Source organism: Pinus tabuliformis, chromosome 7 (assembly GCF_031772625.1).
Source record: "Pinus tabuliformis cultivar Carrire ecotype Pingquan chromosome 7, CPIR1, whole genome shotgun sequence".
Taxonomy (NCBI): Eukaryota; Viridiplantae; Streptophyta; class Pinopsida; order Pinales; family Pinaceae; genus Pinus; species Pinus tabuliformis.
Genome location: NC_142293.1, coordinates 1,273,034,367 through 1,273,050,825, shown reverse-complemented (window position 1 = coordinate 1,273,050,825; position 16,459 = coordinate 1,273,034,367).

Sequence of the window (16,459 nt, the reverse complement as noted above, 5' to 3'; positions counted from 1 at the left end):
GTTGAAGGTTCCCTAAGCTAGGTCAAGTGCTTGCAATGGATTAAAGATCAAATCTGCTGCAAAGTCTCACGAGGGAGATGATTATGCAATAAATACACATGAAAAATTGGAAGTCAAAGTTTAGGACTCATTACAAAGAAGTGGTTCAAACAATCACCACTAAGTTTTTAATGGGATCTAAAATTTGACTTTCTCAAAATTGAATGAAGTTGGAACCACTTTGAAACAACCTAAAACAATTAATGTTAATATTAAAAATTTAAGTAAAAGTTGACATTATCCTTATCTTTCATTTTCAAAAAGGAAAGGTAAGGAGAATGTCAACTTTTACTTTAACTTAAAACTTAGGTATTACCATTAATTACTAGGGTTATGTTTTGTAGGGTCCTAGGGTTAAGATATATATTTTTTTCCTAATAACTATTTTTTATTAAAAAATAATATTTGGTGGTCATTAGCTATGTTTCACCACATTCTTCAGAGTTGGTCAGTTTAGAAGAGAACTAGTCACTTTGATGTTTTAAGGTCAGTTCAATACAAGACCAACCTTAGGCAATTTGAACCACCAAATTAGACTAGTACAACTCTAAAACCATTGGGACCAGCCAATTCCACTAGTTATAGGCTAGTTCCAATAAGAGTGTGCCCTTCTCATCTTCCTCTGAAGTCGTTTTGTTGGATCCTTTCAGGAATGGTAATTTGGAGAGTGTCATAAACTGTCAGATTGTTGTGAGAACCTAGGATCATAAGTAGTTAAGCCTTAACAAACATGAATTTGCAAGGAACTAGTACAGACATCCCAAAACAAATTTAGTGAGGACGTGCATGTAAGGAACTATTACAGACCTCCCAAGATAGTTAGTGAGGATGTGCATGACCAAAAATCATCAGAAAAAATTATCCACCCTTAGAAACCCTGCCCAAAACATTGAAGTGTAGTGGAAACCAAATTGTTTGTAGGCTATTAATGCTACCAACAGTCATTCGCTCTCCAATTTCATGAGAAACTCCTACTCAAGCTACCACCTCCACTATGGTTATAGTAAGTTCTTGCAACTGTGTGAGCTACAAGAAATTAAAACTTCCTTGGAATCTCCACCAATATTAGGGAATCAACTTCTCAGCATTCCCTAACTATTTTGGGTTGATTGATCATTTAACTATATGATCATTGAGTTTGACTGAAGTCTCACTGCGTAAATGACCTTCCACTAGTTCCTCCAAAAGTTAGAACTAGTTTAACTAACGACAACATGAGATAATTGACCTTTATTGCTACAAATTAGCAATCACATATGCAAAACTGGACTCTAACTCCTGCAACTCGAATTTACTGAGTAAACTAGGTGACACAAGCCATGTCACACAAGTTAACCTCATCTAAGTTGTCTGTTGATGTGGAAATTCGAATTTTTTCAATTTAATCAATAAAAAATCAAATTGAGAATTTCTTATTGCATTTTTCAACACATAGTTCACTAGAATGTATTACTTTCACTATGAACTTGTCATAGTTCACATGTTAAGCTCATAAGGTTTTGGGCTGATGTGGTTCTATGTGTTGTGTATATAAAGAATAGGTGTCCATCCCATGCTATCAGAAACAAGACTTCCTATGAAATGTGGTATGGCCACATTCCTTCGGTGAGGCATCTTAGGGTTTTTGGTTCCTCCTGTTATGCCTTCATACATAAGGAACAGATAAAAAAACTCAATGCAAGGAGTCACAAATGTATATTCTTTGGGTGCTCATACCTCCAAAGAATACCATCTCTATGATGAAGTGAATAAGAAGTTTATAATATCTAGAGATGTTATCTTTCTTGAGTCTTCCAATATTGACAATGTTGTTGAGTGGGAGCTTAATCGTTTTGATAGATTCGAACATGAAAAGTATTTTCAAGAGTTTTATAGTGAGATTACACATCTCCTTCTCTTAGCTCTATTCTTTCTATGAATAGCCTTGAAGAAATCAGGTTGAAGGAAATTCCTTCCCCTGCTTTGTCAGGAAAGAGCTAAGAGACTACTGGAAACAGGTGGCCAAATCTGACAAGCAGTGAGGGTACATGCAAGATACAAAGCAAGGATTAATGCAAAGGAGTAATGTAAAGGAGTGTATTTACGATATACGTATCATCAAAAATCTTTCATCCAACTTAGGATGCCTTTCATCATGCATTACTATTCATAAGATCATGTTGGTCACAACCTCTGTAGCTTAAATAAACAAGTGGTAATACTCTTCATCTTCTAAGCTATGTAATAAACAAGTGAAAGGGAGCAAGACACGTAGAGGAAATACATGGATGACTTTAAGTCCTTGCAACCATGCATGTCATTGAAGATAGAGTGATACGACAATGATAAGCAATCTTTTAAGCTACACTATGACGTGTATTTCAAAACATGTGCTTTTGTTCCATACCTAGCCTCCAAAGGGTTATGCATCAGATGGAGTCTTCATGTGGTATTGATATTCTATCATACCTTGGGTTCCTTGGTCTGCTTATTGTTCTCCTCAGCTCCTTGAGAGTCATCTATCATGTCATCCTTCTTCGTGGCCCCTGAGAGACATAATTGTGTAGTTTTAGTGGGCAGTGACTGTTGTGGGATGAGGCCCTAGAAGGACACATTTACACAGCTTTAGGATGCAAAGCACTGCTATAAGATGAGGCCCTAGGAAGACACATCTATGCAGTTTCAGGATGCAAGGTAGACTAGGTAGTCAAGGGACAAAACTGCACAATTTATTGAGACAGTGGGTTCCGACAGAGGGAAGGAGATTTGAGGAAACCACTGCACAATATTGAACGTTAAGAGAAGTTGGGATTTCTATGCATTTCACAGTTCCAACAGACAAGGAAAAATCTTGAGGATTACATATGTGAAGTGCACAATTCAGGAAAATTGGATGAGGCTATGTTAATAAGGAAAGTCTAAAATTTGGCTGTGTGGGATCAATGGAACTGATTTGAACAATGATAAAACTTGACTACAATCAAACACTTGAAAACTTAGCGATACAACATAGACCATCCAGACCATATAACACATACTCCTCTTAATGCAACATTATTTGTGGCAGCTTACAACAAGTGCGGCTCCGATGATAGACTTTGGGAGGATAAAGGCAACACTTGTGTAAGAGTGTGTGAAATGGGTGTGAAACATGTCTATGTGGTGAGGACAACCCATTCTCATAAAGATTTCCACTTGAAGAAAAACAAACCTCCCTTTGCATGACGAGCGATAACCCCCATGCCCAAAGATGACACATTCTATGTAAATATAAAAGCATGAACAACTCTTAAGATCGAAAAGGGGAGCTTGAGATCATCAGCTTACCAAACTAAGGAACGATCGATCACAATATCCATAGTGGGCTCCGAAATTTAAGTGCACGCCAAAATTTTGGAGGGTGTTGCAGCAGCTACAACAAAGCCTTCACCTTCTTGCTAGCTTCTTTTTCAACCAGTGTCTTGAATTCTACGAACTTGGAGAATGTATCATCTTTCTTCCACATGAAGAAGATCCAACACTTTTGTGAGAAGTCATCAATAAAAATTACAACATATTTGTGTTTGATAGTGGAGGTTGTCGAGAAAGGTCCATAAACATGATAGTGGATCCTTTGTAAGACTACATGTGCTTTGTTGTTCCGATCATGGAATGTGGATTTTATGTACTTCCGCAATGTACATCCTTTGCATCCTACTGCCTAAGTGCTCCTTTAGGGAGGCCAGTGGTTATTTATTGCACAATATTCAAGGTACCATGATGCAAATGGCAAAGTATTTTGTGCCAAAGTTCATTGACATCACGACCTACACTTTCTCCGCCGTAGTGCTTAATGAAACATAGTCTTCCACATCTAGCTTATAGAGGTTCTTCACATGAACCGCAATCTGCTTCACCTGTCCCATGGTTATGTGTCTCAGGAACACTTTTTCTTTGATGAATATCACTTCAAAACCATGGCCTTCCAAAACTGCAACAAAGATGAGATTTTTTTTAGGCCTAGAACAAACATGACATCCTTTAGCCTGAGAGGGGAGTCTGACTCCCTCTGAAAGGTGACTGTACCAATACTAGTACATTGTACCTTTTTTCATCCCCTAGCTTAATGTGCATCTATTGATCTCTCTCCTCCAAGTCATTGAAAACATATTTACACCTTGTCATGTGGAATGATGCACTTGAGTCCAAGTACCACACGCTCCCCATCATTGTGCTAGACATGCATACGATAAGGGTAAAGTCAAGCTTGAACTATGAAGCCAAGGTTTAACATGTTGCTCCTCCTAAGGTCTTCTTGTTTGCATTGTTTTGTGGACACTTCATGGCATATTGCCCGCATTCATGACAATGGAAGAATTTGATTTTTGACAAATCTTTCTTCTTTCCCCTTTGACTGGATTCTAGTTTGGTTTGAGATTTATTCCCTTTTCCCTTCTTTCCCTTTCAAACCATCCAAATTTTTCTTTATCCTCGCCCTTGGATGAGGTCCCATCTCTGGTATTCTGCCTTATTTAGTCCTGTACCAAATCAAACCATAAGTGTTCCCAATTCGGTATTTACTCCCTTCCATTCACTAAATTTTGATAGTTATGCCAGCTCTTGGGAAGGCCCAGAAGGGCTAGGCTTACCAAGTCATCCTTTGAAACAATAACACCAACTATTGCAATCTCATAATGAACTTGTGTGAACCTACTCAGATATTGTAGGATACTGTCATTCTTCTACATCTTGATATTTCAAAGTTTATCCTTGATCTCCAACTTCCTGTGGTCACTACTATTCTGAAATAGATTTTTCAGTGTCACCACATTGCATAAGTATTTTCTTTCCCATGGAGATTGGTGAGAATGTGGTCTCGTACTCCCTCCAATAGGTCTCACGCGTACTCCCTCCAATATTATTCTCCTCGCTTTGGTTACATCTTTCTTCCACTGAGAAAGGTTTTCGGCATCATATTTCGCTAGTTTTGCAACAACTCCCTTGATGTATTTTAGAAATCCATTGTCATCTAATACATCCTCCATGTGACCCTTCCATGTGATGAAATTAGAGTTGCATTCCAAGGCATACTCTAGCCTCAACCCACTGAAGGTCATTTTCTCAGCTCTGAAGAGATCGTACTACATTGAACCGCGAATGTGAATCTCCTGAGAAGCAACTTTGAAATTCCTACACTAATGTGAATCTTGCTCTAATACCATGTAGAAATTATGGTGTAGATTTTCAACTGCTCATGAAGTTTTATTCAAAATTACAAGAGAAAAACCTAGTCTACTACACTATGGAAGTTAATTCCCAACTTAGAACAAAAATTTCAAACATGCAATAAGAAATAACACACATGCGCTTAATATCTTTCTTGGGGAAAGAAATTTGGTAAAAACCCCAATGTATGCTTGCATTAATATGGTGAACATAGATGTATTAAAATTGCTTTGCTCAACTAGCACAACCTATAAGTGAGTAACATCTCTCTCTACTCATTGAGAAGCTCTGACCCAGACTTAGTCAATTTATGCCTATTCCTGAGCCCCTATTTCCCTACACAACCCCTATTTCCCTACAATGCTACATGACATTAATATGGTTGTATTGAGTTAACATTAATTCAATTTTTTATTTTATAAACATTTTTATTTTTTATAAATTAAGATGTTAGAGAATTAAATTAAACAAAATATATTGATTAATAAAATATATTATTTATTTAAATTAAATTAATTAATATTATTTGTGATTGAATTTAAATTAAAAAAATATTATTCAAAATATTTTTTTATAGCAAAAATAGCATAATAACTATATAAACTCAAACATTGATAATTTTTCAAAGTGAATAAATACATGAATCAAACATTGAAATTTTTTCAAAGTGAATAAATACATGAATGAAAATTGATAATATTTCTAAGTGAATAAATAGATGGAATTAGAGATAGTTAAATGAAATTACATAGTAATATATATGGAAATTTATATCTAATATAAATAAAAAATATCCACATTAATACTTATTCATTCACTATAACAAATATTAAAATTTTATAAAATAAGAAATATTATAATAAATCAACGAGTGTTGCACTTCGAACCAACCATTTGTGGGGGCTTTTTGAACCAAGAGTGTGGCACTTCGAACTAATTATTTTTTGTCGTCTTTCGAACCAATCATTTGTCGACGAGTTTCAAACCAACCATTTGTCAGGGGTTTCGAACCAACCGGTGTGGTTCATAGTCAGGACAAGATGAAGAATCAGATCATGACAGAGGGGGTTAAATAAATGGACAGATCATTCCAATTGCTCTAACTAAACGACTATAAAAAAATTGCTATTTTGACTGAGTAAAAAAATAGGTGAAGGATTAATTTTTTTCCATAATTTAAATTAAGTAAAATATATATAAAGAAATGTCTGCATGGGGTACATCAAGTGGCAATGGCCGTGGAAATGAAGTCTCACGGAACTAAAGATCTTGGGTTCGGTTCTTGTGCTACCCTCCCCGGAATTGGGGTGAATAATGGACATGTAAAAACTCGAAAATGAGAGGGTCCTACCTAAGCTTACAACATATATATATATATATATATATATATATATATATATATATATATATATATATATATATATATATATATATATAATTTTTCTTTTTCAACTAAATTTTCACTAAACTAAAACAATTAATCTCTTTAATATATATAAAATGATAGATTCAAAAATAACTTAATAATAGACTAAAAATGAGAAGAATATTAATTTTTCTTTGTATATATATATATATATATATATATATATATATAGAGATATATAGATAGATAGATAATTGAATAAATAAACATATAAATATTATAACCCCTTATAATAACTCCAAATATTATTCTTAATACAAAGCTTAATAAATAAGAAATTAAAAACCATCAAATTTAGAGGTAGAATATAAAAAATATAAATAACAAAAATAAAATGTGTAAAAATATAAAATATAAAAAGGGGGAAATAAATGGACTAAGGGAAACAAAGAGGAACCAATGCACTCAAAGCGTGAAACCAGAAGGAGCCAAAATCAAGGAAATAAAAAGGGAAATCAAGAAAATGGACACAACAACTAGACTAAAAAGAAGAAAAACTAAGAGGAAAGCGCAAGGATCCAACAAGTGCTAATTTTCCATTGGTCATCCATGTTTAGATTACTTGACTTCTCTTCAATTTCAATGGTTTCCTAAACATACAGTGATGAAAATGAGAAATCTTCGAATCACCTTAGCTTCCTAATGCATATATGACACTTTGTCTTCTCAGCGAGTTCACCCAAAACTAAGGAGCTAGTCCTCAATGATTGATGTGATTAGTATCGGTTTTTTTCTTATAATTAAAAATAAATAACATAATCCAATAATAGTTAAAAAAATAATTAAAATTAAACTATTTTTATTATTATTAAAAAAATATTTTTATTATTTATATTAAAAAATATAAATAATTATTTAATTTAAAATATATTTAATCATATAATTTATCATTAATTATTAATAATAGTTAATTAACCATTTTCATTTGTGATACATATAGAGTGGATGTAGTGATATTCATCTTCCACTTCTCCCAATTACCGTTGCGATGCGATCTGCTGTAGTCGTCATGCAAGTGTGATGATTTCTCCAATTTCACCTTTTCTTTTGTATGAAGAAGATGATTAACACATTTTGATTATATTTACAAGAAGAAATTACAAAATAAATACATATTTGTATAATCTCTTAATATTGTACTATCAATATTATAGAATCATGTATCCGTAGCTATCTGGCGGTCAATAACCAAACCGGCCAAGACAATCTGGATGAGGGGCAAGACCGCTGGTGGCAAATCTATCTGATGCTTGATGTGGTATTCAACAATGCCACTACGATAGTGAAAGTATAGATCTTGAATGTATAGCAGATGGAGACTGTGTTCGTGCATCCTTACTAGCAACTTGAAGAGGAGCATTTGATGGTCAATGGTGGGTGGTCGTGTGATTGATCCCCAGGGTGTGTTTGTGTCTTTTATGGCTTGTATCTTTCCTGTTTCGTACTCTTAGATTTGTTTCAAATGGATGGTAGATAGGTAGAGGTTAATTCACAGTTTTTGTCCGTGCGCACTTGAAGTTTTGTGAACGTTCTCATGTTTTTGCGTTTTTCCTGGCATAAAGGAAAACGAGATCATATACATTCTATATCTCTCGTGTTAATAATATGGTCTTGGAGTGACTCTCTATGGTATTTTGTAGTTTCAGAGTATATTATCATCCAATGAGATGATCTTTCCTTTCTAAGTGGACTTGCGCTCCTATGAACAATCTATGGAATAGTACTTCTATTTCTAAGCCTTGTTCTGACTATCGTTTTAGCCTTGGACCTTGGTGGTGCATTTTTGAAGTCTACCGTTGTTGTTTCATTTGCCCAGGGGGAACCTCATAGAATCACTTCGTATCCTCCATTGTCGACATTTCTGTATTACGTTACCGCACTGGTTTTTCTGACCTTTTTCTGGCTGATCATTTGGGGTTACTCCCATTCAGGTCATTCATGTCATAAATCCTCCCCTGTCCTTTCCTACTCCTGGCCTTGACCACAATTTTTTCTTAATTGGGATTTATGTCTCTGACTCCTTTCGTCCACTCTTGTACCGTCTAATAATCCTCCCTATTGTCTATTTTTGGCCTATTTTTCGTATCCACACTATCTTCTATATTCTCCGAGATTTCCTGTTAGACATTTTATCCCCTCGTTCTGGATGATCTGACTTTTTCTATACTTCTCTTGGCATGATGGCTGAATCCCGTGGTGGATTGAATATCTAACTCTTTGATTATCTGTCCTTTTCCCTGCGGAGTCATTTACTCCTCAGCCGGCCTCCCTCCAGCTGATGTGATGGACTTGCTCCACGCGGACTCTGACTCGACTGCATTGGTTAATGCTGCCATGGAGGCTGAGGCTTTACACTTTGGCACGATTAAATCGTCCTGCTGGCACTCCAAGCTAGCAGCTCATCTCCAGGATTCTATACAGGTGCCAGAAACGGAGACTGCTTCCTCCCCTTTCTCACGCCGCAAAACCAACCAGCGGCCTGCCAAGGTCACTCCCTCCCCGGCCGCGATCTGTTTAGATGGGATCGGACTGAAGGACCGTATCGAGAGTTTGCAGTCCCGAGCTCTTATTGGGAAATGGCATTTCCCCGAAATGGATGACGCCATGATTAGAAAATGGCTAGGTTCAAAATGGCGGTCTCTCATCGGGTATACTCCTACCATTGTCCGGTTAATGAAAGACTAGTACAACTTTCATTTTTTGAAAGTGAAGGACCTCTATACTATTTGGAAGATTCCATGGGTATATGGTCAGAGCTTTCTTGCTCTCTATAGATGGTATATAGGCTTTGATCCGCTCAGGAATACACCTCAGAATAATTTCATATGGGTGAAGTTGCCAGCTCTCCCAATTGAATTGTGGAACAGGGAATCTTTAGAAAGTATTGGTAATGCTATCGGGAAGTTCGTCTTCGTCGACCCTGGATGTCTGGGTGCTAAAGATAAAAGGGTCGCCTGGATCCTAGTTGAGAAGGATTATAGGGGGGGTCTGCAGCACCTTGATCTGTTCTGGGGTACTCTATCGACCTGTCAAAGGCTCGATTACTGGGGTGTACCCTTCGGGTGCTTGGTCTCTCATAAAACAGGACATCTCAAGCATAACTGTCCGCAACAAAAAAAGGAAAAGATGGGACAAACGAACCACAGGATGGCCCAGAAGGTCTGGGAAAAGGTTTCGCTGACGGGATCCGATGATGAAGAAATGCCTTTTTTTAATATGCATTCCCCTGTTGCAAAGATCTCCCCGCCTCACACTCGCCGTTTTTCCTCCCCCCTGAACCGACCGGGGGCGACCCTATTTCGGCCTTTTCTTTCTCCCAGGGTGCAAAAATCTTCTTTCCATTGTATATAGAGATAGAACTCGATGGGGTTGCTATCCCCCTCGGATAACAACATCATTTCCTCCCAACCGTCGCCAGTTAGACCCTCTCCGGATATCCCCATTATATCACCCCCCCCCCATCATGAAAGAATCCATAAACTTCATCGATATCCCATCGAGATAGTCTTCTCCTCTGCGCTTGGGCCGCACTCCAGACAAACTCTCCCCACCTCTCATCTCTCAACAGATCCCAATCATCTCCTTGAAATCTAAAGGAAAGACCCCCATGATCTCCCACTCTTCCCCGCCTTATCCTATCTCATCCCCCACAAAATCCCTGGCTGACGATTTGGATTTACTCTTACAGAGGGAGTCTCTTCATCTGGTGCCTCTCACCATTGATAAGGCTCGTAAACCTACTTCCCCCATCATTATCCCAAATTTGGCGAAAAACATCACTGTCCGCCGAACTAACAATAGGGGAAGTCGAAATTTCAGGGGGCGAAAGGGTATTTGAAATATAAACATCATGGACTCCTCCTTGGTTGATATCCCTATTAGAGATCTTCCGAAATGTGGGCCTCTTAGAGCATGCTTGCCCGAAAAAATTGAAATATGACGAACATCCTATCTTTCAATATAAGGGGTCTTAGAGCTGGCCCGAAATTCCTTGCTCTAAAAGATTTTTTCTGTCCTCTTTTTTCAGGATGATCGTAATACAGGAGACAATGCACGATAGACAGGATTCCCTCACCATTTTTAGGCACATGCTGCCAACCTAGTATATGGTAGCAACTGAAGCGAATGGCCTCTCGGGAGGCTTGGCGGTATTATGAGATCCGGCATGGATATCTGCTGCTACGTTCCGCTGCCTTGGAGGAATATTGGTTTCAGCTAAACAGAGAGGTAGTGCTAAATATTTCCACATTTTAAATGTATATGATCCCTATAAAGAGAGAACATTTTTCTGGAATGTTTTCCTTGCATCAGGCATTATGGAGATCGAATCACTTATTATAGTGGGTGATCTTAACTGTACCATGGGACCTGATGAGGTTTGGGGCAGGGGGAATAAGGTTGACCGGATTGGTGAGAACATTCGAGAGGCTATGTTACAACATAATCTGGTTGATGGGTGTCCAAAAACTATTTCTCTTACATGGGCTAACCGAAGTTCGGGAGATTTTTACATAGCAAAAAGATTTGATAGGTTTATCATGCATGAAAACCTCATTGGAAAATATGGATCCCTGTGTTCCTTTATCCATCCTTTTTTTATCTCGAATCACCGTCTGATTTCTCTCACATTGAATGCAGAGCAACCGGGGATGCATTACCCTTTTAAATTCAACAGAATATGGCTCGAGGACGAAACATTCAATAACATGATCCAAGAAACGTTTAATGCCACTGATGTAAGCTACGAGAGTTCTCTACCGGAGAAATTAATTGATAAGATGAACCGTCTCCGGACAAAAGTAAAAAAATGGCAGTATCAGAAAAAAGTATCAAATCGTTGGGAAATACAAGAGATCAAAAAAGAACAAGAAGACATTGCAAAATGTATGGCGTCTCGTCCCTTAACTTGGAGTATGTGGGCTCGGTTATGGAATCGAGAGAAAAAAAACAACAACTGCTCTCCATTGAATAACGGACCTGGCGATTAAAGAGCCGTGAAACTTGGCTTATGGAAGGTGACAAAAACGCTAAGTTTTTTCACCGGTTCATGAACAAAAGGAGGGCTACAAATGCTATTTGGAATATAAAATGCGAGGATGGCAGTACTGCTCATTCACAGGAGGCAATATCTAAAGAAGCAGTAAAACATTTTAAAACAGCATATAAAAAAGAGGACACCAGAGAGATTGCCGACATCATGTGGGGTATCGATCCATTTCCTGTGATGTTTGACGAAGAAGAAAACAATAGAATTTTTGCAGCTGTTACGGAGGATGAATTGTTAACAGTCTTGAAGTATTTCAAGAAAGACAAGTGTCCTGGTCCAGACGGTTGGACCATTGACATTTTCATCTATTTTTTTGACATGATGAAAGATGATATTTTAGGAATGGTGGAAGAATCAAGGATAAAGGGCAAGATAAATCATATCCTCACATCTACCTACATAGCATTGATTCCTAAAAAAAGGGATTCTCAATCATTTGCTGATTTCTGGCCTATATCTTTATGCAACACCCTATACAAAATCATCTCTAAGCTAATTGCTGAAAGAATCCGTGGAAAGCTTTCACATTATCTCACAAAAGAACAGCATGGTTTTCTGAATGGCAGAAATATTATTGACGCGGTGGCTATTGCTCAAGAAGCTCTACGCTCTATGCAAACAAAAAAGCTTGTTGCGGCCATCCTAAAAATAGATCTCAAGAAAGCCTACAATTGCATTGATTGGGGCTACCTGAGGTGCCTCCTCATAAAGATTGGTCTAAATGATCAATGTACGAGATGGATAATGGCATGCGTGGAAGGCGTGAACTTTTCTATTCTCATCAATGGATGCCCATCTCCTTTTTTCGCGTCTGGAAGAGGTCTTCGCCAGGGATGCGCCCTGTCTCCCCTGTTATTCATTTTGGTTATGGATACACTAAGTCTCCACCTAAAAAATGTTATGGATATGGGGCGTATTGGCCCACTGTCTATCTCAAGGGGATGTTTCATTTCCCATAATATCTTCGTGGACGACATCCTCCTATTTGCTATGCTCTGTTGATGATATTGGGACTGTCTGCATAGGATTTTGCACTCTTTTCAAAAAGCAACTGGCTTATGCATAAACAAAGGAAAATCTATTTTACATTATGGAAATGTGGATTTGAATGATATGGAATATGTATCACAGATGTTCGGGATTCAGGCTGCTCCCATAATGGAGGGTATGAAATATCTAGGCTTCAACCTTAAACCCTCGGCATATTCCATTAACGACTGGACTTGGATCACAAACAAATTCTATAAGCTGATTTTGGGATGGGAATATAGGTGTTTATCAATGGCAGGCAGAGTGATCCTTACACAGTCGGTGCTCACCCAATTATCAGTCTATTGGGCGTAGCTTTATTATTTGCCTTCGGCTATCATAAATAGATTAAACAGACTGATGGCCTGTTTTATATGGGGAGGGAATAAAGAAAAGCGCAAATTCCATCTCACAAACTTAAGATACTTAACCCTTCCAAAGAAAATGGGGGGTTGGGGCATCATGCAGCTACGAATTTTTGGTATGGCCCTTCTTTGCAAATCCTTGTGGAGAGCTGTCTTTGGGGACAATCTATGGAGCGTTGTGGTGAAAAAAAAATATCTCCGGAACAAAGACATTCTATATTGGTACAGGACCAAAAGTTTTGGGAAAAATCAAGGATCGGTCATATGGAGAAGTCTTACAAAGATAACACAATTCTTCTTTAAGAGAATGTTATGGAAATTTCAATCTGGCAATCACATTTTAATTGGTATCGATCCTATTTCGGGAGTACAATCAGACTCTCCATTTCCTCAAAAGCTCCTTACAACCCTTCATCAGAAAGGAATGTTCTTTTGGGCACAGGTAATCAAAGGATGGCAGGGATCTATTCCCACGTGGAAAACAACAATTGAGCTGGGGTTGGAGGCTTCTCTAACCGATAGTTGGAATAAGATAATCTGGGATATGAAATTAGCAGGTTTATACAGGTCTGAAGTGAATGACAACATCATTCTACAGATAAAGGAAGGAAATTCAAATGTACAGGTAAAGGATATTTATCTTACCATGATTGCAAATCATATGGATGCCTCCCGTTGTATTTTCCCGGTGTCCTTCTGGAAAACTGGTGTACCTCTCAAGATCACGTTATTTGCATGGTTAGTTTTCCATGATAAGAAGCTCACTTGGAATAATTTGCAAAAGAGAAACTGGCAGGGACCAGTTACACAGCATGTACCCCTATGCCAACAGAAGATCTGGATAGCGCTGATACTGAAAGAAAATATGCTGCTACTGAAAGAGAATACGCTGAAATAAAGGTTCCAGCAGAATGCAACCACGTTGTTCAACCAGAGCACGCTGTTCAGGAGCACACAGTAATTTGCAATGAGCACGATGTTCAGCCAGTAATACCAATGGATATCATGGAGCACGTTGTTCAAGAGCACACAGTAATTGGCAATGAGCACGCTGTTCAGGTAATAGATGAGCACGCTGTTCAACCAGCAATCGTTTCCAGCAGCAATGATGACAATGTGGAGTACGCAGGTAGCATAGTCTCCTACGTTGAGGAGCACACTTCCAACAGTAACTGCGCTATGAAGGAACACGCAGGTAGCAGGATCCCTTACGCTGTCCCTGATGGTAATTCCAGCAGCAATAAAAGGAATCGCATTGAAGGTCCATCAGAAATTGTTAGTAAGGTTGTGGAAATTAGTAGGGATGTTGAAATTAATGATACCAACAACATTAATAGTGATGCTATAAGAATCATGAATGATTATAATTTATTTAAAGGTGTTGGAATTAAGTATACCGAGAACATTAAAGGTGATGCTAATAGAATCATGGATGATTATAATATTTATAAGAATGGAAGCAACTCTGATGGTAAAGATCTTGATGCTGAAACCAATTCAAGCCATAGAGCTACCAGTGATAATTCTGAAAATGATAGGTTTGTTATGGGGAACCCCATTGCTCCCAATAAGCATGATAAGAGAGTCGTGAATCTCTCATCCATAATTCTCAGCTCTGAAGAGATCAAAATCCTGAGCAAGGGATTGGGATTTGCGGTGTCACCTAAGAACATTCCCTTTGAAAGCATCATTTGCAACATTGAGAATGGGACTCAAGGTCTTTCCTCAAACGACAGGGAGATATTAAGACAAGAATGTTCCCTAGCTATGTTGAAGTCTAAACGCCCAAAGAGTAACTTGAATAAAGAAGGGCGAGAGGCTCTTAGATCTCTCAGAAATAATGATAAGATTGTTGTTCTTAAAGCTGATAAAGGTGGCGCCACCGTTGTGTTAAATAAAGAAGATTACATTCACAAAATGAATGAGCATTTGAGTTGTGGAAGTTATAGAAGAGTCAACTCCAACCCTATTCCCAAGGTGATAAAGCAGGTCAAGAAAGCCATCATGGAAACCAACCTGGATGATAAAATAAAAAAGAAGTTGATTCCCTCCTGTGAGGTTATTCCTAGAATCTATGGATTACCAAAGATCCATAAGGAAGGGGTCCCCCTTAGACCAATTGTTAACACCATTGGTTCCCCTACCTATGAATTAGCCAAGTATGTAGCTAAGATCCTAAAACCTTTGGTTGGTAACACTGACTCTTTTATAAAAGACTCAAGTGATTTTGTAAAGCTTATTAAGAATAAAAGGGTGCATAAAGATGATATTCTTGTAAGCTTTGATGTCGTATCTTTGTTTACAAAGATTCCTCTTGATGAAGTTGTTCATGTTATAAAGATGGCCACCGATCCTGAAACAACGAAGCTTGCAGAAATCTGTTTGCGGTCCACTTTTTTCAGTTTCCAAGATCACTATTATGAACAAATTTCTGGAGTCGCCATGGGTTCCCCGCTCTCACCTATTGTCGCCAACCTATACATGGAGTACTTTGAAAGAAAAGCCCTTGGTTCATTCCACTTGAAGCCAGCATGGTGGAAAAGATTTGTTGATGACACCAACCTGAATTGGACTCATGGTAAGGCAGAGCTTGAGAAGTTCTTCAATCACCTTAACTCTATATCTTCTGAAATCAAATTTACGATGGAGCTTGAGGAGAATGGTAAGATCCCCTTTCTAGACATTCTAATAAGTAGAAAAGAGGATGGTACTTTGGGACATCAGGTCTACAGGAAGAAAACTCATACTGATAGCTATCTTCATGCTGACTCTTACCATCATCCCTCCCAAAAATCTGGCATCTTAAACACCCTGGCTGTGAGAGCTTTCAGGATTTCTGACCCTGATCACATAAAGGATGAGATTGAACACTTAACCTCTGTCTTCAAAAACATTGGATACAAGGAGTGGAGTATCAAGAAAGCTATAAGAAGGGCTCAGGATAGGGCCCTCTCTGAGCATCCCCCTCGAGACAAGAAGGAATATCAAGGGAAAGTTTACCTTCCATTCATCCAAGGGATTACTGATAAGATTGCAAAAATTTTAAGGAAGAATAACATAGACACTCAATTTACAACATGTGGAACGATAAGGCAAATGATGAGGTCGGTTAAGGATAACATTGATCGACAACAACTCAAGGGAGTGTACAAGATCGATTGCTCATGTGGCAAGAGTTATATTGGGGAAACAGGTCGGTCTCTGAAAATAAGACTTAAGGAGCATGCCGCTGACATAAAGAATGAAAGATCCCGCACATCGGCCCTTGCAGAGCACTCGTCCAAGACCAAACATCATGTGTGTTTAGAAGACGCCAAGGTAATTGCAAGAGAGGACAACTATCATAAAAGAAAAATCAGAGAGGCCATT